This window comes from Urtica dioica, chromosome 12 (genome assembly GCF_054948205.1).
Source record: "Urtica dioica subsp. dioica isolate 48M chromosome 12, U.dioica_male_clone48M_v1_H2, whole genome shotgun sequence".
Taxonomy (NCBI): Eukaryota; Viridiplantae; Streptophyta; class Magnoliopsida; order Rosales; family Urticaceae; genus Urtica; species Urtica dioica.
Window position 1 is genome coordinate 8,406,144 of NC_142767.1, and position 25,031 is coordinate 8,431,174.

Genomic DNA, 25,031 nt, shown 5'->3' on the forward strand with positions numbered 1-25,031 from the left:
ATTAAGTAAAACACAGAGATGGAGTCTCTAGATCCGAGGGGAGATTAGATCCATATCCATTGAGGATAACCAAAGGAGAAAGGTGTTTGCGAAGAGGAGCTTTGTCAAAACTTAATATTTCTATAACCTTGGTTGATTGATTATAGTGAATTGCTTTTACTTGGTCGTATCAATCCCCCTGGGTAGATTGTTTATACCGAACAGAGTTACCAATTGTCTTGTGTTTTTTTTTTATTGTTTTCTATTTGGTTGTTTGCTTGTTTATCATCTTGATTAATCTGCTTGAAATAAACAGTTGTTCAATAACTTGGTCAACCTAAATCTTGAACAACCATCTTAACAATGTTAAGTAATTTCAAAACATACCCGAAACAACGAGGAAGAAGATAAAAACCAACAAAGAAAGTACAGAGAGTTTATCATATAGAGAGAAATATAATTTTAATGAAAGAATTAAACTGACCAAATGAGATGAGGTCATTGAACAAATGCTTTTCATTAACCACCGATGTGAATGCTTTTGCAACATAATAGAAGATGTTTAAGGAAGACGGCTCGTCATAAATTGAGGTTAAGAATTATCCTTGTTTCTCTCAATCTTTAGGCTGCTTTTTTTCAAATAACTTTACTTGAGCAAGCTTTTGATTTGTTTAGATACATAGATTAAGCGTTAGAAAAAAAAAAGTGATTTGTTTTTTAAAACTAGAGTTTAGTCCACGAGCTAGGCCTGGCGCACACGATATTACAAGTGATGTATACGAAATGTTATACGATGCCCGAGGAGAAAAGAATCATCAAAGGGAGGTTTCAAATAACGTCTTTTTTTCTTTTCTTTTCTTTTCTCTTATCTTCTTCACTTTCCATTGTACAATTTTCAAAAATTCCAAACTTTCTTGCCGCAGCAAAAAATATACATCGATGCAACGAATTATTTTTATTTTCTTGGTTAATCCTCGCCGCGGCGATGTATATTTGTCTCCGCGGTGAAGTATTCTACAACGGATATTTAATCCGTTGTAGAACTTTTTCTCCATGGCGTGAAATGCACTTCGCCGCGGCGATGTCCTGGGTTAAATCTCACCGCAGAGACGTATATTTCGGGCCGCGGCGAGGAGGTCCTACAATCCGTTGTCGAAAAGTGCAAAGATTTTTTAAAAAAAATCTCGCCGCGGCGAATTTATGTTTTCCAAAACTAGTTGGTCTCGGTAACTTTCTCGCCGCGGCGAAGCCTTTTCTCGCCGCGGCCATAGAGTCATGCCGCGGCGAGAATCACCATAATTTTGAACCTAAATTTAGTTTTACACGGTATTGAAACCCGTTGTAAAAACTGGTACCTGAAAATAAACTTCAAATTCAAAAGCAAATTTCTACATTTTCAAAACGTTCAAAAGCAAATATCTACATCCAAAACCAATCCAAAATTCACAAAAACTAACTAATCATTACTGATGTCGGAAATCGAGCTCTCAACAATCTCGAAGAAAACTATATAATGAAGTATTTATTCAATTTATATTTAAATGGATTTCAAAAGACGTCGTAAATGAAACTCTCTAAACGTAAATAATAAGAAGAAATGGAATCACTGTATTGATTGAACTTCTGTTTCGAACGAGGTCGCTGGGAAAAGAAAGTACTTAGCGAACCAAGATTACAAACTTGATCGTAAATTTCGGAGTAAATACTAAGGTTTTGTGTAAGAAAAATCGTCCGATTGTCTTTTGAAGGAGAAAATTTATAGACTAGGCGAGATACAAAATCTTCAGAGACACGTAGTGAAGACTTTGTCTGCTGTTTGACACGTCGCCTAATTATTTGAATGAGCCCTGGTTGAAGTCGCCTTCGATTCGATATCCGTGGCGAGATTTGTATGTTGACTACGACTTTGTCTGGAGTTGGCTGAATTGAAGTGAGCTCGTCGAGGTGAAGTAGCCTTAGTTGGGCGGAGCCCAAATGATGTGTTAATATATGTTGGATCGAAGAATTGATAGCGGCTTTTCACAAATATTGGGCTTCGATATGCCTAATAAATGTTTTAATAAAAGGGTAATTTTTAACCCCTGCAATTAGCTCCCGGAATATTTAATATTTGTTAAAATATTAAAAATACTTTGAGCGGGGATAAGGGTTTTAGTTCGCTGAGATTTTGGCGGGATTAGAAATATTTTCCCAAATTTTGCGCGTGTAACATTTGTTACGAGGTGTCAGGGATTCGTTGAAAACGAAAAGGAGAGAATTTGTGATAAGACGTGCTTGATACGTGTCTTCACCGCGCGTTGCCACGTCATCTGGAATGACTTTATAATGGCCAAGAAGTTCGAAATCCAGGGTTTGATATATTTGATTTAATGCGTAATTATGAAAAAAAATCGGGGAGTAGGTAAAATCCACTCAATATAAATGTGCGAACCCGAAAGTCTTTTTCACTTTCATTTGAATTCAGTGATCTTGCTTAGGTTCCTTCATTTAGTTAGACCTCGCTTAGATACCTACAAGCGAAGTACTTAGCTCGCTTCAGATTTTTTTTGTCTTTCATCATGCCGAAGTCTAATAAGGTTGATTGGGCGGGGTCTCCGTCCAAAAGAAAAGATTTCATAGGGAACGAGGACATCCTAGCGCCTTCCCTGGTTAGTTCCTCCGACATAAAACTCATTAGAAAAAAATACGATATCCCTAGGGAAGCTCGTCTTGTTCTTCCTCCTCCTGGAGCCACCGCGAATTCGATAGTAGATGGTTACTGTTGTATGTACGAGATCTCGCTAGAGGAGTGCGGCCTTAGATTTTCTTTCCAATCACTTCTTTTAGATTTTTTTAGAAGCTCTAGAGCTTGCAATCCCGCAGATGTGTCCGAACTTTGTTCGGATGATCCATGGGTTCATAGTCCTCGCGGAGGAGTATGCGGTTCATCTAACCGTGAACGATCTAATTCGCCTCACGGTGGTGAAAGTCAATGTCAAAGAGGACCCGAAGTGTTTTTTACCTCTCAAAGTATAGCCAGCGAGGTACTTTGAATGGTCTCCCAACTAAAGACGCGTACTGGGGGGCGCAAGTATTTCTTTTTTAGGGTCAACATCCATTCTTTAGGTGACCGCGTTGGTCAATTTAGATCCGCGTGGTCCAGCTTGCCAAGTATAATATCTGTTTTGAACTTTATTGATTTGTTGAAGTTTAACTTAGCATTTGTTCTGACTTTTATTTGATCTTTCAGAGCGAATCAAGGACAAGAAAGCCGATCCGCAATTCGAAGAGAAATTCGAGCAACTTCGTAGAGGTGATGTTTAGTGGACTAAGATCACCCCGCTTCGATTTACTGAAGCAGGACTGTGACCGTCACCAACTCACCAGGATATCTACGAGGATGCAGAAGGTGAGTTTGATTACTTTTATACTCATTTTTTTTATCTTGTTGTTACGTCAGTTTTAGAAGACAATATGAACGTCGAAGTGAGTGCACGGGCCGAGAGGCGTCTCAAGGCTGAGGTGGAGGCCAAAGCGGCGGCAGCGGAGAAAGCTGTGAGCTACCCTGAAGTCGAAGTGACTGGGGAGCATCTCAGGACTTCGATTCTGGTTATCCCTTTGGATTCAGGGGAGAATGAGACTTCGGTGGCCGGCCAAGGAAGGGAGAGCCGGGGTGAGACCCAGCAAACCGATGACCCCTGGACCGAGGGGGAGCGTGCCAAGGGCGCCGCGGTTGCGGAGGCGCGAGGAAAAAGAAGGCACCATCAGGGAGGGTCAACGTTCTAGGTCATTCAGACGAAGAGGAAGAATAGACCAAGAAGGGGAGGAAGAAGAAGAAGAAAGAAGAGAAGAAGAAAGAGAAGAAGGAGAAGATAATATTCTGCCAGAAAAAAGTCGTGACGTCGGTATCTTTTACTAGAACAAAAGCAGCCGCCTCAACCCATTTGGAGAAATAGTCTGTCAGGATCAGAAGGAACCTTAGTCCGCCGGGTGCGGCGGGAATGGGTGCTACAATTTCCATGGACCATTTCATAAACGGGTATGGGGCCTCTATGGAATAGAGTTCTTCAATGGGCTGCTTGATGTTCGGGGCATATCGCTCGCACTGATCGCACTTCCTCGCATACGCTTCGCAATCTGCGAGCAAAGTGGGTCATAAGTAGCCTTGTCTTTTTATGTTGATGGCAAGGGAACGTTCTCCTGCGTGGCTTTCGCACTCCTATTCGTGTACATCGGTGATGATCTTTTTGGACTATGCCACTCCAACGCAACGAAGGTAAGGGCCAGTGAAGCTTCTCTTGAGCATGACTTCGTCTATTATACAGAACCTCGCGCTTTTCACAACGAGCTTCCGCCTCGCCTGTTTGTCGCTTTGGACTTCGCAGGTAGAAATGTAATTGGAGATCTCTTCTCTCCAATCCCCCCTTCTATAGTAATTATTGCGTTCGCCGTAATAGCTATAGAAGGTTGTTTTATTGTTCATACCGGAATTATTCGCTTAAGGTCCGGGTCCGAGGTGAATGCTAGGGCTTCTAGTGCGTCTTTCGTACCAATTCGGTCGATCCGGAATGGATCGGTTAAACATTCTATTAGGGAGCCTGGTCTTGACTCTTATGTGTGGTATTCATTTGGCTCTTGGAATCACATCCAGCAGTGGTTGTAACAGCTCGCAAAATCCAACCACTTTACCTACTTCATTGCCCTCAACCCTTTCTTGTACCTCTATTGAAACAAAATGGTTTCATGTTCCTTTATCGATTGGTTATGACTTATGAGTTCGAAAGAGTCAAACTGAGTAGTGAAGCTCTTCACGACCTTCAAGTATGCATATTCGGTCATCTCTTACTTCATATTCGTCGGATGTCGACTAGCTCGCTTTCCGAGAAAGTGATTGGAATATTGTTTCTCGGGTCGATATCGATTGTCCTGGTGTCGGCGCTTCGTTGGTAGGTTCTGATCGAGTTGATTGAGTCATTGCAGAAAATTGATCCCCCAATGACGCAGTCCACTCGATGTTTGGTCTGGGCTGGAGGAGAGCTCGGTTTTCCGTTCTCCATCCGGCTTGGACCGTTTCGGCGAAGGGTTACCTCTCCCTCGAGTTGAAATCTTTCTTCTTGGGAGGAGGTCCCAAGTTAAAGTCTTTCGGTTTTCCACTCGTATATTTTTCTGCCAGCATCTTTCGCATGGTCTCGCAATTGATCGTCGCGTGACCATTCGCTTTATGGAAGTCGTAGTACGCGTCGCGATCTTGGGTCCATTTCTTTCCCCGGGATCCGATCTCTCTTGGTTCTTCACTAATTGATAGTGCGAACCCCGGAGGCGTGCTCTGCTTCTTGGAATGGGCTCATGTGGTATCCTGGGAGTTTCCCTTCCTCAGTTATTCCATCTGTTTCCCTGCCGGGTCAAGGTATTAGCCTAGTTCGCTTGGGGTTTCTTAGCAACAACGTGCGTTTTCGCTAGCGAGATGATTTCTTCCTCAGCCTTGGCGAAGTTAGAAGCTCGGTGGATTGCGTCTTTGATGGCCAGGGGACACGATTGACAGTCATTTCTAAACGAAATTTAGAATCGTGCCAGAGTCCATTCTTTAGCGTGGTCAATGCCGAATTATTATCAATGTTCGGTATTTTGGCCAGCACTTCCTTGAAGCGGACCATGAAGTCCTTTAGGGATTCGGAGTCCGTCTGCTGGACTCTGCATAGGTCAGCCATGGTGGATTCATCCTTGACAAACATTGAATAATGTTTAAGAAAGGCTGTCGATAACTGCATGAAGTTATCGATGGAATCAACCTCTAACCTTGAGAACCGCTCTAGGGCGGAGCCGTAGAGGCTTTCGGCAAACAATTGACAGTAACCCGCCTCTCGTTTGAAAGTTCCTCAGCTGAGCTCGCCCCATCGCGATTTTGAAGGACATCATGTAAGCCTTTGGATTCGAAGTTCCATTGTAGCGAGGTAAGCGAACTTTCCCCGCATCTCCAATGAAAACTTCGGTGATTTTTCATGTGAATGGAGTTCGCCTTGTTCCTGCGACGAGGCGGTCTATTTCTGGTGCGAGCTGGTCGCGCTGTGAAATTTCGAGTGGATCACTCGAAATTCTGTAGCAATCGACTGCTTGTACCTCTCAAATTCATTCGTTTCAGGTTCAGTCTGGAAAGGCTGAGACCCTCCGCAGAACTAAGTTGTCAGGGTTTGCTCGAAGGGCCCTGCGTTCATCAGGGGCGATCCGAACGGTTGGCAAACTGGGAAGTTTGAATGGTTCGTGGAAGGGTTTCCACCTACGTCGCCCAACACGGGCTCAGATGTAGGTTTACCCAGAGGAGGCGGAGGTAGGACATCCGAGCTGATCTGGGTTGCGGAAGTGGAAACGACATTCGTCTGAAGAGTTGTCCCTGATTCGAAGATTTGGTAATTGTTCGACGAAGTAACTGGAATTCCGTCAAAATTCAGGCGAATGCTTGGAAGCAGAGTCGGGTTAGCCTGGGTGGTCGAAACCGTGTTTTGGACTGAACCTTGCTCAGTGACTCCCCCTGTCCCAGCTCGTACGCCTGGAAGAGACATATGTGGTGTCACGATGTTGTCAATACGGGACCAGATGGTTTCATTCCTCCGTACTTCGCATATTTTCCAGCATGTCTAGGATTGCCTGCGATCATGCCAAAGCCTCGATCTCAGCAGGAGTGCGATCTTCAGAAGTCGACATATTGCTGATGATATTTTTCTTTTGATCGATCCTAGCTCGTTTTTTTTATCGATGTTGGTCTTTTGATGTTTCCCACAAACGGCGCCAAATTGTTGATGTAGAAAATCGAGCTCTCAACAATCTAGAAGAAACTATATAATGAAGTATTTATTCGATTTATATTTAAATAGATTTCAAAATACGTCGTAAATGAAACTCGCTAAACGTAAATAATAATAAGAAATGGAATCACTGTCTTGATTAAACCTCTGTTTCGAACGAGGTCGCTGGGCAAGAAAGTACTCAACGAACTCAAGATTACAAAGTTGATCGTAAATTGCGGAGTAAATACAAAGGTTTGCGTAAGAAAAATCGTCCAATTCTTTTTTGAATGAGAGAATTTATAGACTAGGTGAGATACAATATCTTCGGAGACACGTGGTGAAAACTTCTCTGCTGTTTGACACATCGCCTAATTATTTGAATGAGCCTTTGTTGAAGTCGTCTTCGATCCGATATTCATGGCCAGATTTGTATGCTGACTACGACTTCGTCAGGAGTTGGTTGAAATCGAAGTCAGCTCGTCGAGGTGAAATAGCCTTACTTGGGCCGAGCCCAAATGATGTGTTAATATATGTTGGGTCGAAGAATTGAGAGCGGATTTTCACAAATATTGGGCTTCGAGAGGCCCAATAAATGTTTTAATAAAAGAGTAATTTTTAACCCTCACAATCATCGCATTCAATAAATGTTTGTAACTCTTTCTAAATTCTCCGGTGTATAGGATTTCTTAGTTTCTAATTTTTCTACACCTCCTACAACTATATAGCGCATATAAGATAACACAAATTACCCGCATTCCGTGTTTCCGGATTGTCTCGGAGTGTTGCAAGCCTTGATGTAGGTTGATTGGCCCTTACTTTGGGCGTTTTAGTGATCGAGCTTGAAATCCACAAAAACCCTATAACACATAAACCATAAGAGAAAAATACACTAGAATGATGTATAATAATGATAATTCAAGAAAACAAAATATTACCTTTTTTATCAATCGAGTTAAATCGGTTGGCATTTTATTTCTCAACGGGACGAAGAACATAGCGTTATCTCTCCAAAGGTCGAGGACAACGAGCATCCAAATGGTCATTTATATTGTACGGCATCAAAGTTAGTTGACCAACTTTGCATTTTCGTACCACGTTTCCGACGTCCTTGACTCGTTTGGACAAATAATCATCGTTGTCGTTGTTTATGATATGAGAACTTAAGCCCAGATCTACAAAACAATAGTCTTGACTTTTCTTCCCATTTTCTAGCCTTGAACGTAGATAGGTATGAAAAACAAGTATTAAATTGATCAAAACACTAAATATTGAATAATGATATTAAAAAAAGCATATAAAGGAAACACGTACTCCATATAAACCGTTATGCACCCTGCGCCAATTTCTGCGTATTGGAAAAAATCGTAAACATCTTCAAATTACAACGGAATCGCGATAGCAGTGAGACTTGCACTAAGCTTGACCGTAATCACATCCCCTTATGGTAACATTACTTTATTGGCATGTTGAGAGAGCAATCAAAACTTGGGATTAATCACCTTGTATGCAATCTTCTTACCATCATCGATGCTAGGTTCACTCTAAAAACCGAGTTTTGAGAGTTGTTTGACAACTGGACCGCGACTCTCTTTTTCCGTGTCCATTTCTATCAATCTCTTTGGCCACGAGACAAAACCCCCTATGGCATCTTCAATGGTTTTAGCTTCTTCGGTGGGAATTGGCAATTTGACTTTTTAATCAAAACCCCCCAAAACAGACACGCGTACATTTCCTTCCTGCAAAGGTAAGAAGTGCACTACGCCCCCATTCATGTACGCTCTCCAATTCGCAACATGAATTGTGCCTCCTTTCACAACATCATCAATGAGAAGAAGAAACTCGATGCTTTCATCCGAACTCGGTGTCACCGACTTGGTTGGATTCAATGAGCAACTACCACGAACACTATTGGGTTTTTCAACTATTATAGGATCGATTTTCGGATGATCACCAACATGCACATTCACGCCAACATCCTCGTATTCTAAGCAAATCACGAACAATATCAATAACTTAATACCAAAACATTTAGCTTTATTACTAGATTAGATAAAAAAAAGGAATGAAGATACCTAAAGAGACCGCTTCATTGACGTGGTCTTCAACATTAGCCATCTTTTCATCATCAACAACCTTCTTGTTGAGATTCTCTTCCACACGCTCAACAGTAGGCGACTCGACATTAGTATCTCCGACATTCATACTACCATGTCCACTAAATTCTTTAATTACCAAAGATTTCAACTCATTCATTTCCTGACGCATCTTAATTACATCTTTGTTCGGGGTTGGAGGAACAAAGTACTTGAAACGCGAAGTGTGCTTGGATTGACTTCAAACTCGCGACGTTCCCAAAGCTTCTTGCAAGATGCTTCTTGCGACGTCCCCAAACTCGCGACGTTCCCAAAGCTTCTTGCAATATCCTCTGTGAAATTAAGGATATTCATGTGCCGTGATCCGCTCATTACAATTAGGTTGAATTCTTGAGTAGAAAATAAATTCATTTGAACCGAGAGATTTTCAGTGTCAACTCTTTAGTGGAGTCAGTTGACATTAAGCTAAACTTTGAAAAGGTTTGTGAACTTTTGAGTCCAAGTATTTAGCTCAAGCTTTGTTCATTTGGATCCATGAGGTCACTATCACGAATCACATCGAGTAGGAATAGTTAACTGGAAGCTAAGTCAAAACAAGAACGAAAATTGTCAAAAGGGTATTTTTGTCTTTTGAGACATAGGATGAAATGAATGTCAATAAATTTTTTGACATGGTCATTTGATGACTCAATAATACTCGGCCATGACTTGATCATTGCGCCCTGTGAATTAATTTCATTTCATTAGAATTTTATTGAAAATTCTTAATGGGCCTTTTTCATGTTGTCATGAACAAATGAAGGAGCTTCTAGAAGCCCCTTCTAGAGACATGTTGGGCGCCTAATACCCAAGAGAAAGAGAAATATTTTGTGCATAAATGTATCAAGATACTTGCCAAAAGAAAAAGAGGAAACAAATTTCCTCAAAGAGGCAAGAGAGAAATCGGCCAAGAGAGTCAAAAGCAAGGCAAGGAACAAAAAAAGAAACAAATCCAAGCCTTCTAGAAGGCAGCCTTGGCCGAGTGAATCAAATGGGAAATGGGCAATATTTGCTCATGAATATGTGATATTCTATAGAAGAGGAAACTACCTTATTGAATGTGAGACCTCTCCTATAAATAGGAGCCCCATTCTTCACATTTGATTCATCCCAAGTTCTAGAGATTTGAGAGCTTCTCTCTCTAGCTTGGCCGATCCTCTCTCTCTCTCTCAATTCAATTTCGTTTTATTGTTTTGGCACCTAGGTCCTCATTTGACCTAGTGTTTAGCTCTGCGACTTCAAGACTCGTTCTTAAGTCGTAGTGTTTAAAAGTGCCCACTCACTAATTCCTTTTCTCTAGAGTGATTTAGTGATAGAAACTTTCGTGGTTGCTCGAGGTGCCGAGGAAAGAAAGAGAGACGTGCTGCGAGGGAGACGAATGTTGCAACTTTCCAAAACCTTCTCAACGTTCAAGCTTCAAGAAAGGTTAGTAATCTTTAATGCTCATATTAGTTTTTATTTACATGTGCTTGCTCTTTGTCTAGGTTAGTAAAAACTGTTTTACTTGAAATTTTTTTTTTTTTTTAAATTCCGCCGCTTACCGAAGCGTTAAACTTTTTCTTAAACCCTAGATCAATTCCAAAAAATGGTATCAGAGCTATGGTCAAAGATATGCATGTACATGTATTTAAAAATATGAGCTTGAAAATTGTTTTCGAAAGTTTACTAATTTTGTGACAAGTTAGAATTGTTATCTTAGATTTTTTTTAATTCATTGCTCTTGCCTTTAAATTAAAAATCATGTCGATTTTCTATGAGTTTGGGATGATATTAAAACACATTAGAATCAGTTCTAAAAGTTTTTAATTTTTTATATTATAAAACGTGTTTTAAAGTTTGAGAAATTTTCGAGTAAATTTTGTGACTAGTTTTCTTGTCTTACTAGTTTCTTTTATTTACTTGAATCGTTTTATGCATGTTGTTATTTATTTTATACCATGTTATTACCTTGCTAATAAAACACAAATAAAAATTTTAACAACTTCCTAAAACGTTCCGTTACACTCGATTCTTTTTTGCACCTAAAAAGACCGAACTTTAATTATTTCTTTTTCTTTGAGCTGGAGTAAAACCCGCAGTAAAAGTGGCATAACTCTCTGCTCAGAAATTGAAATATAATGATTCTTAAATCAAATTAAAGGTATGTCTGTTCTATTTTCAATGCCACCTGTTTTGGGTCAAAAGGATATCGGAGCCGCCAGTTATGACGATTTTACTCCGAGGTGCGCGGCTGTTCCGAAAGTCCAGATTTTTTAGAAATCCGGATTTTCAGCCCCACTGTCATGAGTTATAGAACTCTAATGAGAAAAATTTCTTGAGCAAAAATGTTTTTCATAAGATTGTAAACATGATGTGTAAGATTAAAATGTTTTGATTTTTGAAAGTTTAATTGAAATTGAATTTTTACAAAACTAGTTTGAATTTTGAAAAACCGTTTTCATTTTCAAACTTGAAAATATTTTGTCATCCAAATCAAATAAGTTTTCAAAATGTTTTTCAAAACTATATCTATATCACATATGTTCAAAATCTATATGCTCTTGAAAATTTGAGTGGGAGGTCTCTTCGTAGACAAAGCCGAAAAATAAAAAGATGTGTAATCTCAAACTTTCAAGTGTTCGAGTGAGTTGAAGTTCACACTTCCCTCATGCACTTTCCCGAATAGAAAATAGGAAAAGATCGAGTATGTACCTTGTGCCTTTATGCACTAACACTGCTCTGAACATGAATATCTAGGATTCTTTTCTAGTGTCCGCTCTGTCGCTCTATAACTAGGAAAACCGTTTCCGAACTTATAAGAGTCGATGTACCAACTCCAAAAACTAAGTGGGAGGGTTATATTCGATGTTTGTAACCCACGATCCCCAACACTAATGAAAGAAGCAATTAACGTGGGACTAAGAGCCGCTCTTGCGACCCTCTCTTAAATGGGAGTACTCCAAGGCGTTTTTGCTTCGATCATTGCTCAATGAGCTACATCCGAGAGTGAGACGATGATGACAAGGTCTCCCCTTGGGGGATTGTTTTTCAAAGTTGGCCTTTTGGACTAAGTGGTTGGTTGCACACTTAGGCTCAATCCCTAGTAATCCTCCCTTGAGGCTCTGCGAAAGGATGTGAATGATCAAACCAATTTAAAAGGTGGCTAGTCAAAATTGGTGTATTGACATCTTGGCTAAGCAATAATGATGTGTCATTTACTTATAAATGGAGATTTTTTGCGGCCTTCTCTTGAGGGAGTAAATTATCGTTTGGTTTATAACACCTTTGGATTTTACAAAGTCTAAAATAAAACTTAAATCCTAAACCAAAGACTAATCATAAACTTGTTTCAACTTTTTTAAGCAACATGTCTCTCAAAACATCTCGCGATCATCCTTTCCTCGAACAAACTCGAAAACAATGACTACATAGATTCGAAACGTAACCTCAATATCATCCTTACCATTAACAAGCACAAATAGGTACTCACCACCCCGTGTCCTCCTCTGACGAATGATGATTCGACTCAAGAGGACAAAGACGCCTTGGCGGCCTGGCTCTGCTCCGATGAGATTGTGAGGTGCTATATCTTGGCATCTATGAACAATATGCTGAAAAAGCAACATCGTGACATCGAAACTACCGCCGACATGCTTTACAATCTCCTTGAGATGTTTGGAGGGAAAAGACGTCAAGCAAGGCAACAAGCAGTCCAACAGTTTATGAACTGTCATATGAAGGGTAGGACTCCTGTTGGAGACTTTATGATACTAATCATTAGTTTTCTGAATAAAATGGAAATCCTAGGATCTGAGATTGATGGGAAGAATGTCATAGATATGATCTTAGAAACTCTCCCCGCATCTCTTGATACCTCCAAGATGAACTACTCCATAAACAAGCTAGAGTACACTGTTACCAAGCTTATGAAGGAACTTCACACTGCTGTAGGTCTCACTTAAAGAAAGAGGAATCAAGGAGAGGCACATGCTACTGAGCAAAAAGCCTCCGCCTCTGGAACTGAGAAGAGACCTTACAAGGCCGATAAAAAGAACTGTCCTGCCTATCTCAAAGCAAAGGAACATAGTATTGTACTAGTTACCGAAGCATGCTTAGTAGCTGATAATGTATCAACGTGGATTCTTGACTCCGCTGCTACTAACCATATTTGTTGTTCATTGAATGGTTTCAAGAAAACCAAAAGCTTAGAGGAAGGTGAGTTCTGCTTCAAGTGGGGTGATGGGAGCCTGGTGTCTGCAAAGGCTGTGGGATCCTTGACGCTGTCTTTTGAAGACCGCACTTTAAACTTGAATAATGTTTATTTTGTTCCTACCTTTGGGAAGAACTTAATATCCGTTGCTCGTCTTCTTGAGCAAGATTATTGTTTAAAGTTCATTAAAGAATGGAATTCGTATTTCGTTTCCTGATAATTCTTTTGTCACTGATGCATGTATGAAGAATGCTCTTTTCTACATCTATCCCACTCAACCTTCTCTTTTAGACACCGAAATAGATAATGATCTAATAGGGAGCCAAAGAGGATCAAACTTTCTGAATCCTCCGATCTAACAAAATCAACATACCTCTGGCACTTAAGACTTGGTCATATCAGTCTAGATATGATTAAGAGACTTGTGAGGGACGGTCCACTCCAAGCCTCTGCAATAGGTTCACTACCTACTTGTGAATCCTGCATAGAAGGAAAAATGACAAAGCGACCTTTCTCCGATAAAGGTCGAAGAGCCACTGAGTTGCTAGAACTAATACATTCTGATGTATGTGGTCCGCTCAACCAACATGCACGTGGAGGATACAAATACTTTGTTACCTTCAGTGATGATTACTCAAGATATGGGTTTGTCTATTTGCTCAAACACAAATCCGAGACTTTTAACGTACTTAAGGTCTTTAGGGCTTTAGTGGAAAAGCAAACTGGCAAAGTGATCAAAACCCTTCGATCCGATCGAGGTGGTGAGTATATGTCTGGAGAGTTCGATGACTTTCTTAAAGAAGAAGGTATCGCTTCTCAGCTTACCGCACCTGGCACGCCTCAACAAAACAGAGTGTCAGAGAGAAGAAACCGAACTCTTATGGAGATGGTTAGATCAATGATGAGTTACTCATCACTCCCTCTTTCCTTTTGGGGATATGCCCTTGAAACAGCCGCCTATATTCTGAACCAAGTTCCGTCCAAAACGGTTCCTGGTACTCCTTATGAACGATGGACTGGCCGTAAAGTGAATCTTGGCCGCATCAAAATTTGGGGTTGCCCTGCACACGTGCTAAGGCAAAAGACTAGCAAGTTGGCTAGTAGGTCATAATTGTGTCTGTTCGTTGGATATCCAAAGGAAACCAAAGGTTTCACATTCTATAGTCCCGAGGACGATAAGACTTTCGTTAGTACGAATGCTCGTTTCCTTGAGGAGGACTTTATGAAGGATGCAAAACCTAGAAGCAAAATTGTGCTTGAAAAAAAGTTGGGTGATGAAGCTTCTACCTCATCTGTAAGAACTGTTCTTACCCCAACTGAAACACAACCTAACTCATCAGAATCTCGTCAAGTAGTACTTCGACGTAGTGGGAGGGCTACTCAAAAGCCTGACAGGTACATGTCTTATGGAGTCTCAAGTAGCCGTCTCTGACATGGATGATCCTGTTTCCTATAGCCAAGCGATGGCTTGTTCTGAATCAAACCTTTGGCTTGACGCCATGAAAGTTGAAATGCACTCGATGTATGTCAACAAAGTCTGGAAACTTGTAGACCTTCCTGAAGGGATTAAACCCGTAGGGTGTAAGTGGATATACAAGAAGAAAATGGGTCCTGATGGGAACATCGAGACGTTCAAAGCACGACTTGTGGCGAAGGGTTATACCCAACAAGAAGGGATTGACTATGAAGAAACCTTCTCGCCTGTCGCGATGCTTAAATCCATCCGCATACTCCTATCCATAGCTGCAGCTCTCGACTATGAGATCTGGCAAATGGATGTCAAGACAGCCTTCCTGAATGGCAATCTTGACGAGCGCATTTACATGGCTCAACCAGACGGTTTCGTGGAAGAAGGTCAAGAGACCAAGGTTTGTGAGTTACTTAAGTCCATTTATGGACTAAAGCAAGCATCTAGGTCATGGAATATTAGATTCGATGAAACTGTGAAAAGCTTCGGCTTTGAACAGTCAATAGATGAGCCTTGTGTTTACAAGTTAATACACGAAGGCAAAGGTGTGTTTTTGGTATTATATGTCGATGATATATTACTCATAGGTAATGATGTGGGTAAATTATCTGATGTTAAGGTCTGGCTAGCAAAGCAATTCGACATGAAGGATCTAGGAGAAGCCGCGTACATTCTGGGGATCCAAATCTTTCGAGATAGGAAAAACCGGACCATGTCGCTCTCTCAAGCATCTTATATTGATAAGGTGATGGATCGCTTCTCGATGCAAGACTCCAAGAAGGGCCAAACACCCTTTAGGCATGGAGTCTCACTCTCTAAGGACCAGTCTCCCAAGACTGCACAAGAGATTGAAGACATGAGGAAAATTCCTTACGCCTCTGCCGTAGGAAGCCTCATGTATGCTATGCTTTGCACTAGACCTGATATATGTTTCGCCGTTGGTGTAGTTAGCCATTTCCAATCCAACCCTGGACCCGAGCACTGGATTGTTGTTAAGCATGTTCTTAAGTATCTTCGAAGAACTAGGAACTCGATGCTTACATACTCAGGTACTGACCTGACTATGACGGGATATACCGACTCCGATTTTCAAGTGGATAAGGATTCCAAGAAATCCACTTAAGGATCTGTGTTCATCCTTAATGGTGGAGCTGTTGTGTGGAGGAGTATTAAGCAATCTTGCATTGCTGACTCCACAATGGAAGCAGCATATGTGGCTGCTTGTGAAGCATCCAAAGAGGCTGTATGGCTTAGAAAATTCCTTAAGTATTTGGAAGTTGTTCCAAACGTCGACGAACCCATGACCCTTTATTGTGATAATAGTGGGGCTGTCGCTAACTCAAAGGAACCTCGAAGCCATAAGCGCTCTAAACATATTGAGAGGAAATACCATTTGATTCGAGAGATCGTGCAGCGCGGAGACGTGAAAGTGAAGAAGATCTCAATGGTGGACAACCTGGCAGATCCATTCACCAAGGCCCTAGCGAACAAGGTCTTCGACCAACATCGAGAGGGATTAGACATGAAGGACTACACACATCTTCTTTGAGTCAAGTGGGAGTTTGTTGTCAATGGTGCCCACAAGAAGAGTTGTAGTCTTTACTTTGTACATTTGATGTAATAAAGTCTCATGAAGACTCTTGCTTGTAATTGCTTATTCATTAATAAAAAGTTGAAACGTTCATTCATTCTTCCTTGTCTGTTTGAAGCTTTATGATAAAACATTAGTCTTTAGTCCATAAACAAACTTAACACCTTACGAAGAGACAAATGTAGATTTGCATGAACAAACTCTTCGTAGTTTGCTTAAAACGATATATTCGCAATCTAAAGGTCAAAGGACTCACTAGTACAATTGATAGCATCAGGTGCGACAAAAGTCACACCTGAAAGCACCAATGTTGCACCTGAAAGTATCATAAGGTGCGACTTTAGATGCGACAAAGTCGCATCTGAAAGTCCGCACCTGATGATTTTAGGTGCGACTTGTCGGACCTGAAAGTCATTACTATCAGGTGCGACATTTTAGGTGCGACTTCTCGCACCAAACGTCGCACCTAAATATCCTCCAAAATAAGATATTAAAGCGGGAGTTATAGTATCAGATGCGACAAGTCGCATCTGATTGTTTGAAGTTTTTTTTTTTTTTTTTTTAAATGCTGATTCTAATAGAATCAGCCTATTAATTATTTAAAAATTATAATTTAAAAAATTATTTAAAAATTAATTAAATAATTTTTTTGTTAAATTAAATAAATAATTTGAATAATATTAATTAGAATAATTATATAAATAATTTAATAGAAATTCTAATATTAAATTAATAAAATTTGATAATTTACGTTTAATAAATTAAAAAAATTACAATCTATTCTTTTTGTTTCCCTTTTTCACTCGAAGTCTTCCAATTCTGGAATGCACGGCCTCCTCTTCCGCCAGATCTTCCTCGTGCGCCTTGGCGGCCTGGTGCGCTGGCGCTCGAACGATGTCGCTGAAATTCTACCGAACCTGGCGTCTTATCAACATTTGGCATTGAAGCGGATGGCGGCGTCTGAACATTCGGCATTGAAGTGGATGACGGCGTCTGAACATTCGGCATTGAAGCGGATGGTGGCGTCTGAACATTCGGCATTGAAGCTGATGGCGGCGTCGTCCCAGGGTGCAGCGTCGCGGGAGATGTTTGCATGGGAGACGGATGCTGCTATGTGTAGGCAAAGAACTGTCGCTGAAACGTCTCCATCTGAGCTCGTTGCTCACGCCTCATCTCTTCCATTGCAGCCTGTAGTGCGGCCAACGCTGCTTGTAGCTCGCTAACCACTGGATCTGGAACGCGCCTCGATGAAGAACCTTAGGACGAGCTGTCGTCCTGAGCCTAAGCCAAGAGATACGAGGATCTCGGGATCGAGGGACCTATCCCGACATACCAATCTCAACGTTGCCCGAGAACAGTATCCATCGCGTACTGCTCCGCCTGGTCTATGTCAAACGTTTGGCTTGACTCCGCTGCTTGTAGCTGCATATCCTCGACTTGAGTCATAATTCGCGCCTTCAAACATATGTTAAAAAAATTATTAAGATTATCGAAACTTGATTATTAAATAATTAACACAAGTAACTTACAAATGCTTGTTGCGCCCAAGCTGTCGTCCAATTGCCTTGATCATCTTGATGTTTTTTCTCCCACGTGTTTAACGCCGAGGCCAAAGTCTCATCTTCCATACTCTGCAGTTCTTATGAAAATATGAGTAATGTATTTATTGCAAAAAAAATATTACAAAATTAGAATAAACTTACGTTCAAATGTCGATGAGCCAAAAAAGAAATCGACCCTTGTGTGGACTTCGTTTTCTTGTTCTTTGAATTGTCTCTGTTGCGAGTAGACTTTTTCTGCACATATTAAATTGCGTTATAATTCGATTTCAAAGAAGATAACGTAATTTTTTTGAATTATACATTACCTTTCAATCGTCAGTTGCGAACTCCTCTATCACCTTCTCCCAATCGACTTTTTGATATCCTTTTGGGATTTCTTTCTTGGCGACATTCATTTGCCCACAACATTTGCCTAAGAAAGTCCCTGATAATCTAGACTTTTGGTTGCGCCTCATTCGCTTTGCATCGCGAATGATAGTCTGGTCAATCTGATGACGAAAGCAATCCGCCGGAAGCAGCTCCTCGGTCTCATCATCCTTGTACACGAAAGTGTACTCGGAATGAAGTGCGCTCAGAATATTGCCCAACATCTGGGGCGTCACTTCGTTCCAATCACGAAGTGTGACCGGGATATGGACTTTCACCAAAGCGCCGACGCGGTTGTTGAATACTCCTACCTTTTTTATTGTTTTCCTTACTTCCTGGTAGAAGTTTTGGTTGATTGGGTCATACCTAACAACTTTCGCATCGGGTACCCCAAGCGCTGCTTTTGCCGAAGTAGAGCCGGTTGTTGGTCCCCTTGTTTTCTTAGGACCTTGGGAACCCGGTGTCTCTAGCGGAGACTCATCTCCACCTGCTCCTGAACGGTGTAGCGGAGACTCATCTCCACCTGCTCCTGAACGGTGTAGCGGAGACTCATCTCCACCTGCATCTAACATCCTGTAAGATGTGAACAATATTAGTAAATAAATATTAGTTTTCTGTTTAAAAAAAACGTGGACGACACCACGGATTTTATTATTAACAAACCTCACATATGGCGGAGGAAAACCGTGGTTACATTATATAGTAAATAAACATACAAAAAAGATATTACTCATTCATCGTCATCTATGTCTATAATGTTAATATCATCTTCTATATCGACATCAACATCTTCTCCCTAAAAAACGACCCGTCTCTCATTTTCATCATCGTCTTCTTCATCATCGTCAACGACAGTCACTAACTCAGCTTCATCGGTTTCGTGTCGATGATTCAAACGCTCGATGTTTGACAACTCTATAGTCAATGGGATCGAGGCTGAGTTGGAGGGGTCAACTTCAGGAATGTCCCAAATCCCTCGATGATTGCATTCCTGGACGATTTCCCAGTCGCCGCCTTTAACAAGATCTTCGATGTAAAAAACTTGTTTGACTTGAGTCGCGAGTACGTACGGCTCCTCTTTAAACCACTGTTTCGCAGTATAAGCACTCGTTTCTCCAGTAGTCTTATCGGTGTGCACTAGTCGGTTTGCATGATACTTGTCACTGTACCAAATGCATTTGAACAATACAACACTACAATTATGCCTATAGTTCACGACGATGACGTCTTCCATTCGACCATAGTAAGTGAAATCATCCACAAGTACACATACACCGCTATTTTGAGTGACTCGTTGATTATCGCGACGATGAGTGATGAACTTCACGCCATTTACAAAGCAGCTCGGATATTGATAGGCTACTTGAAGGGAACCGATAGAAAGCGAATAGAGCTCGTCAGACACGTCAGAACCACTAGCTTTCATATCAAAAATCTGATTACGAAAGAAAGCATTGATTAGCACTTGTGCGTTTATCAAAAAATTGCATTGATTAGCGTTCTCTTTCTGTTCATCGTCTAATACTATCGGTTTCATCATCCCATAAGGCACACACATCTCGGATCGAAAAACAGAGAGCTCTCGCACTTGAACTTCATCTACACTTTTTTTTATCTTCAAGATACCTTGCAACGAACGTTAGAGCTTCTTCTACAACATAAGCTTCCGCAATAGAGTCTTCTGGTCTAGCTCTATTTTTGACAAAATGTTTTAACGTCCCAAGGTATCTCTCAAATGGGTACATCCACCGCATATGCATCGGGCCGCCATACAACGCTTCCTCTGGTAGATGAATCGCCACGTGAATCATGATCGTGAAAAAAGCTGGTGGAAATATCATCTCAAGCTTACACAAGATCTCAATGATAGACTCTTGCGCATTTTCAAGATCTTTTACTCTCAAGGTTCTCGAACTTATCAGCTTGAAAAAGTTGCAAAGCTCGGAGATCGTCTGATGTATTTCTTTTGGCACAAAAGGACGAATACCAACAGCCAACAACCTCTGCAAGATCATGTGGCAATCGTGCGACTTCAAACCTGTGAGCTTTCCATCAGCAGTCACATTTTTCTTCAAATTCCCAGCGACCCCATCTGGGAATTTGATAGATTGGAGGAACTCGGTAAATCTCTGCCTCTGATCAAGGGTTAAGGTGTACGATGCTCGCGGTTTGTACCATGAATCCCCTTGTTTTTTCAAGTGGAGAGCGGTCTTGATGCGCAAGTCCATCAAATCAAACCTCGCCTTATCCGTGTCGTAGTTCTTCTTTTCTAAGCTGAGCATGGTTCCGAGAAGATTCTCGCACACGTTCTTCTCTATGTGCATGAAGTCCATGTTATGCTTCAACTCCAAATCTGACCAGTACGGAAACTCGTAAAAGATGCTTTTCTTGGCCCAATTTAGTTCGCACTCGGCTCGCTTTCGTTTTCTGCCCACGGAGCCAGCATGTTTGCCAGTTGTCGTACAAGACACACTAGCCAACTGAGCGAGTATGTCTTGCAGAGTCAACTTCTCGGGTTTACTGCGTTTCTCGTGGCGATCCTTGTAGTGATCGGTGCTTTTTCTCAATCGGTGACGCGTACGCAAGAATCGACGATGGTCGTAGTAGATGATCCTGTTTCTGACTTTCAAAGACGGCGTGTCAAGATTGCACGTCGGGCAAGCGAGATACCCTTGGCCACTCCATCCCGATAAATAGGATCGAGCCGGAAAATCGTTAATCGTCCAGAGTAGCGCGGCACGCAATCGAAACACTTCATCGTTGGCGCCATCTCGAACGCGGAATCCGGTCTCCCACAATTCTTTCAGCTCTTCGACAACTGGCTGCAAGAACACGTCCATGTCCTTTCCTGGTGAGTGAGGCCCCGGGATCAAAAGCGTCAGCATCAAGTACTCTTTCTTCATGCACAACCAAGGCGGCAAATTGTACGCAGTTAGTACCACATGCCACATGCTGTACGATAGACTCATATCTCCGAACGGATTGAATCCATCCGCAGCTAGTCCAAGCCGCACGTTTCAAGGCTCTGCATCAAAGCCTGGGTATCTCTCGTCCAGGTTTTTCCACGTCGTACCATCCGCAGGATGTCGTAGAACACCAACTTCCCTGACGCGATCTCTTTCGTGCCACTGCATCAGAAGCGACGTGTGTCGAGACGCGTACAACCGCTTTAATCGATCTTTCAGGGGAAAATATCGCAAAATCTTTTGCGGTATCATTTTCCCAGTTGGCTTCCATCTGCTCTCGTTGCATACTGGGCACACGTCGACTTCCGCGAGGTCTTTTCGAAATAGGACACAGTCGTTAATACACGCATCGATCATCTCGTATCCCATTCCAAAACGCTTCAGCTTCGCCTTTGCCTCGTAATGCTTCTCCGAAATTCGATTACCAACTGGATGAGACTTCTTCAAGAGCTGTAAGAGTTCTGTGAACGACTTGTTCGTCCAATGGTTCGTGACTTTGAGGTTCATAAACGAAACCAAGAACGACAAAGAAGAAAACTCTTTGCATCCAGGGTACAATTCTGCTTCCAACTCGGCGAAAAGGTCTTCCACTTGCTCCTCTGCACGCACCTCGCTCTGGGTCGGCTCCGTAGCATCGTCGAAATCCTCGTGATCCCTGATATCCTCCACAGCACCGTGCAATCCTCCTATTCTCTGATCTGTTCCTCCGATGGAATCTTCTTCATACGGAAGGACGACACGCTCGAGCTCACCGTGATGATACCATTTTGTGTAGCCTGGGGTAAACCCCTTGTTCAGCAAATGATTCCTGACAACCCCGATGTCGTGCCATCTCACGTTGTTGCAAGGTTTGCAAGGACACCGATATTTGCCATTTTCGTTAGGGAATCTTCTTGCAGCGCGAATAAACTCGTTAACACCGGTTTTGTACTGCAATGCCACCCGATTATTCTCCGTGATTCAATCTCTACTTGGATTGGACATTTCGCTGAATGAGAGCGAGAAATGAAAGTTTTGAAGAGTTATTGATAAAGGACGACAGAGAACAAAATGAAAGAGAGATTATGAATTGTATGTTATTTTGAGCTCGGATTGAATAAGTTCGGAGTTTTAAGACTAATTGATTCGAAACTCTACCGAAATTTCGGCAGAGTTTCCCCTATTATACTGACAAACCAAAAACCTACAAAATTATTTAAAACCATATACAAACCATCCTGAACTATCCTACAAATTAGCTCAGCCCTAAACCGAACCTCCGTGGTTCGGTCACAACATTTTATAAATGAAAAAGCCAAATAAACAAAATATCACAAACTATCAAAACACTTCACAAACTATTTTTCTTATTTAAACTTACAATTTCATTTCATGTGAAATCAAATGAAACTAATCACAAATTCATTAACTTCATTTTAACCTAAACTTCATTTTATACTAAACATGTCACAAAACATCAAAACATGTCAAAAAACACAAATAAAACTTAGTTTTAACCTAAACTAATCAAATTATTAAACATGTGACATTATCAATTACAATTACTAATCAATTTCAAAGTAGCACGTTACAATTACAATTTTAATTTCATTAAATAATTTTAAACTAAACAACCTATTCATGTAATTATTATTCTAATTACAATTCCTATTTGATAAATTACAATAAATTAAAACTAATTAAAACAAAACAAATTTAAACTAAACACTAACCTAAACACTTTACTAAACATTAACATGGTATTTTAATTAATTACAATTTCCTTACAATTACAATTAACATAAACTAATCAAAATTAAATTAAAGAACCTAAACATATTACTAACTATCTAATTAACATTTACAATTATTAACTGCAATTATATTAACTAACATTTACATTTACATACTAACACTTAACATTCTAAACAATTAATTTCTAACATATCTATTTAATTAACTAACATTTACATACTAATTAACTAACTAACATTTTATATCAACTAGCCTAATTAACTAAACTAATTAAACTAACAACCAGCTTATATAACAAACAATAATTTTTTTTTTTTAAAAAGCTAGACTTACTTGGAATAGAGACTCGGTGCAGCAGAAGAGCGGCTCGGTGAAACGGAGGAGGAGGGATCGAGGCAGCGACGGTTCGGTGCAACGGGGAGAGAGACTCATCGAGGACAGGGACTCGTCGAAACAGCAGGGACGAGGCAGCTCGGGACAGCAGCTTTACGAGGCTGAGCACGGGACAGCGCAGCAGTTCAGTCAAAGGGAAAATAAGAGAGAGATAGAGAGGGAGATAGAGAGAGAGAGAGAGGCAGTGAGAGATAGCTTACCGGGATTGCAGCGACGCCGAGGCTGAACACGCGTCGAGGCAGCGGGGCTGTCGGGGCAGAGACGCCGAGGCTGAGCACGTTTGAGAGAATAAGACAGTGTGAGTGAGTGAGAAAGAGATAGAGGCAGTGAGAGATAGCTTACCGGAATTGCAGCGACGCTGAGGCTGAGCACGCGTTGGTCGGAAGCTCGGCCGGAAGAGTGACCTGACGGAGAGAGTGAGAGTGGGGCAGAGAGAGAGAGAGCCGGAGAGTGAGAGGTCGGAGAGAGTGAGCCGGCCGGAGAGAGTGAGAGGTCGGAGAGAGTGAGCGGCCGGCCGGAGAGAGTGAGGGGTCGAAGAGATTGAGCGGCCGGCCGGAGAGAGTGTGAGGCAGAGATTTTGAGGTGGCTGTGGTGGCTGTGGAGGAGTTGGTGGTTGTGGAGGTTCGTGGAGGTGGTTGTGATGGTTTATGATGGTGGAGAGATCGGAGCAGAGTAAAAATGAGCGGGAGAAGTTTTTTTTGGAGAAAATCGGCGCTGGTTATGAAGAAGACGAAGTCCAGGCGATTTGGTTTTATATAAAAACCTAGAGAACAGGTGCGACATAGTCGCACCTGATGACTCTTTTCGGTGCGACATGTCGCACCCAATAAAGCATTGGGTGCGACTAGTCGCACCTGATGATATTTGAAAATAAATTAAATCAGAATGCCATGTCATATAACTGTACAAAAAATGAGGGGGAGATTTAAATTTCGGAAAAAATTTGAACTACAGTCGCACCGGATAATCAAAATCAAACTCAAATTCGGTGAATTTTTTTGGTATCTCGGCCAACAATCAGATGCGACTAGTCGCATCTGAAAGTCATTTAGATGCGACTTTTGGATGCGACTTGTCGCACCCGATAATCACGCGCATCAGAAAACCAAATTTGTAGTAGTGACTATTGACCTCTATACGATTGTTAGGAGAATCTATGATGTCTGGTTATGGGGCATTGAGAGTTGGAGACTCTATAGTTCTTCTAGGTATCTTCCGAAGGTACTGAATTGACCAGTGCACTTCTAGAGACAAGATAATAACAAACCATTTAACCTCTTATGTCTCGAAGTCACTACGTATGAATTGCATCGTGCTTACCTTAATCCCGAAATGAGACATGCCATTTCACACCTTACGTATTCTCATTTGAGAAAGTCAGAGTTCGGACTCACTATGTGATTCCGAATAGGGCCTATTGGTGAAGTACTAAGTTGTGAGAATGTCATGAGTAACTTTGTGAAGTTCTCATAGATATGGAGTTCATGTACAAGATTGCTTAAATGCAATGTATATCACCTCATGCTTTGTTCCTTGGAGTGTGAATAAATGAACTGGCCAGTGTCCAAATTGAGTCCTGACTCTTTTTGATGAAACAATGTGACTTGTTAGCTCCTCGTCAATACATTGTTTCTAACTTATTCACAAGCGACAAAGGAGTTGAGGAAATAACAGCTAGAAGGGTAAAATGGTAATTTTGTAAATCCCGACTAGCTGATGATATTCATGAAGGGTAAACACTGATAATATTTTGTGGATCCGCTCATTACTATTAGGTTGAATTCTTGAGTAGAAAATAAATTCATTTGAACCGAGAGATTTTCAGTGTCAACTCTTTAGTGGAGTCAGTTGACATTAAGCTAAACTTGGAAAAGGTTTGTGAACTTTTGA

At 41.3% G+C, this 25,031-nt stretch overlaps 1 protein-coding gene across 1 annotated transcript in view; it reads left to right on the top strand.

The window, feature by feature from the left end:
• Positions 1 to 18,022: 18,022 nt before the first annotated feature.
• Positions 18,023 to 25,031, top strand: part of LOC149378918 (Nucleic acid-binding, OB-fold-like protein) — a 99,700-nt gene continuing 92,691 nt past the window's right edge. Inside the window, exon 1 of the mRNA XM_089602317.1 lies at positions 18,023 to 18,029. The gene's annotated coding sequence lies outside the window, so the exon portion shown is untranslated. The remainder of the gene's footprint in view (positions 18,030 to 25,031) is intronic.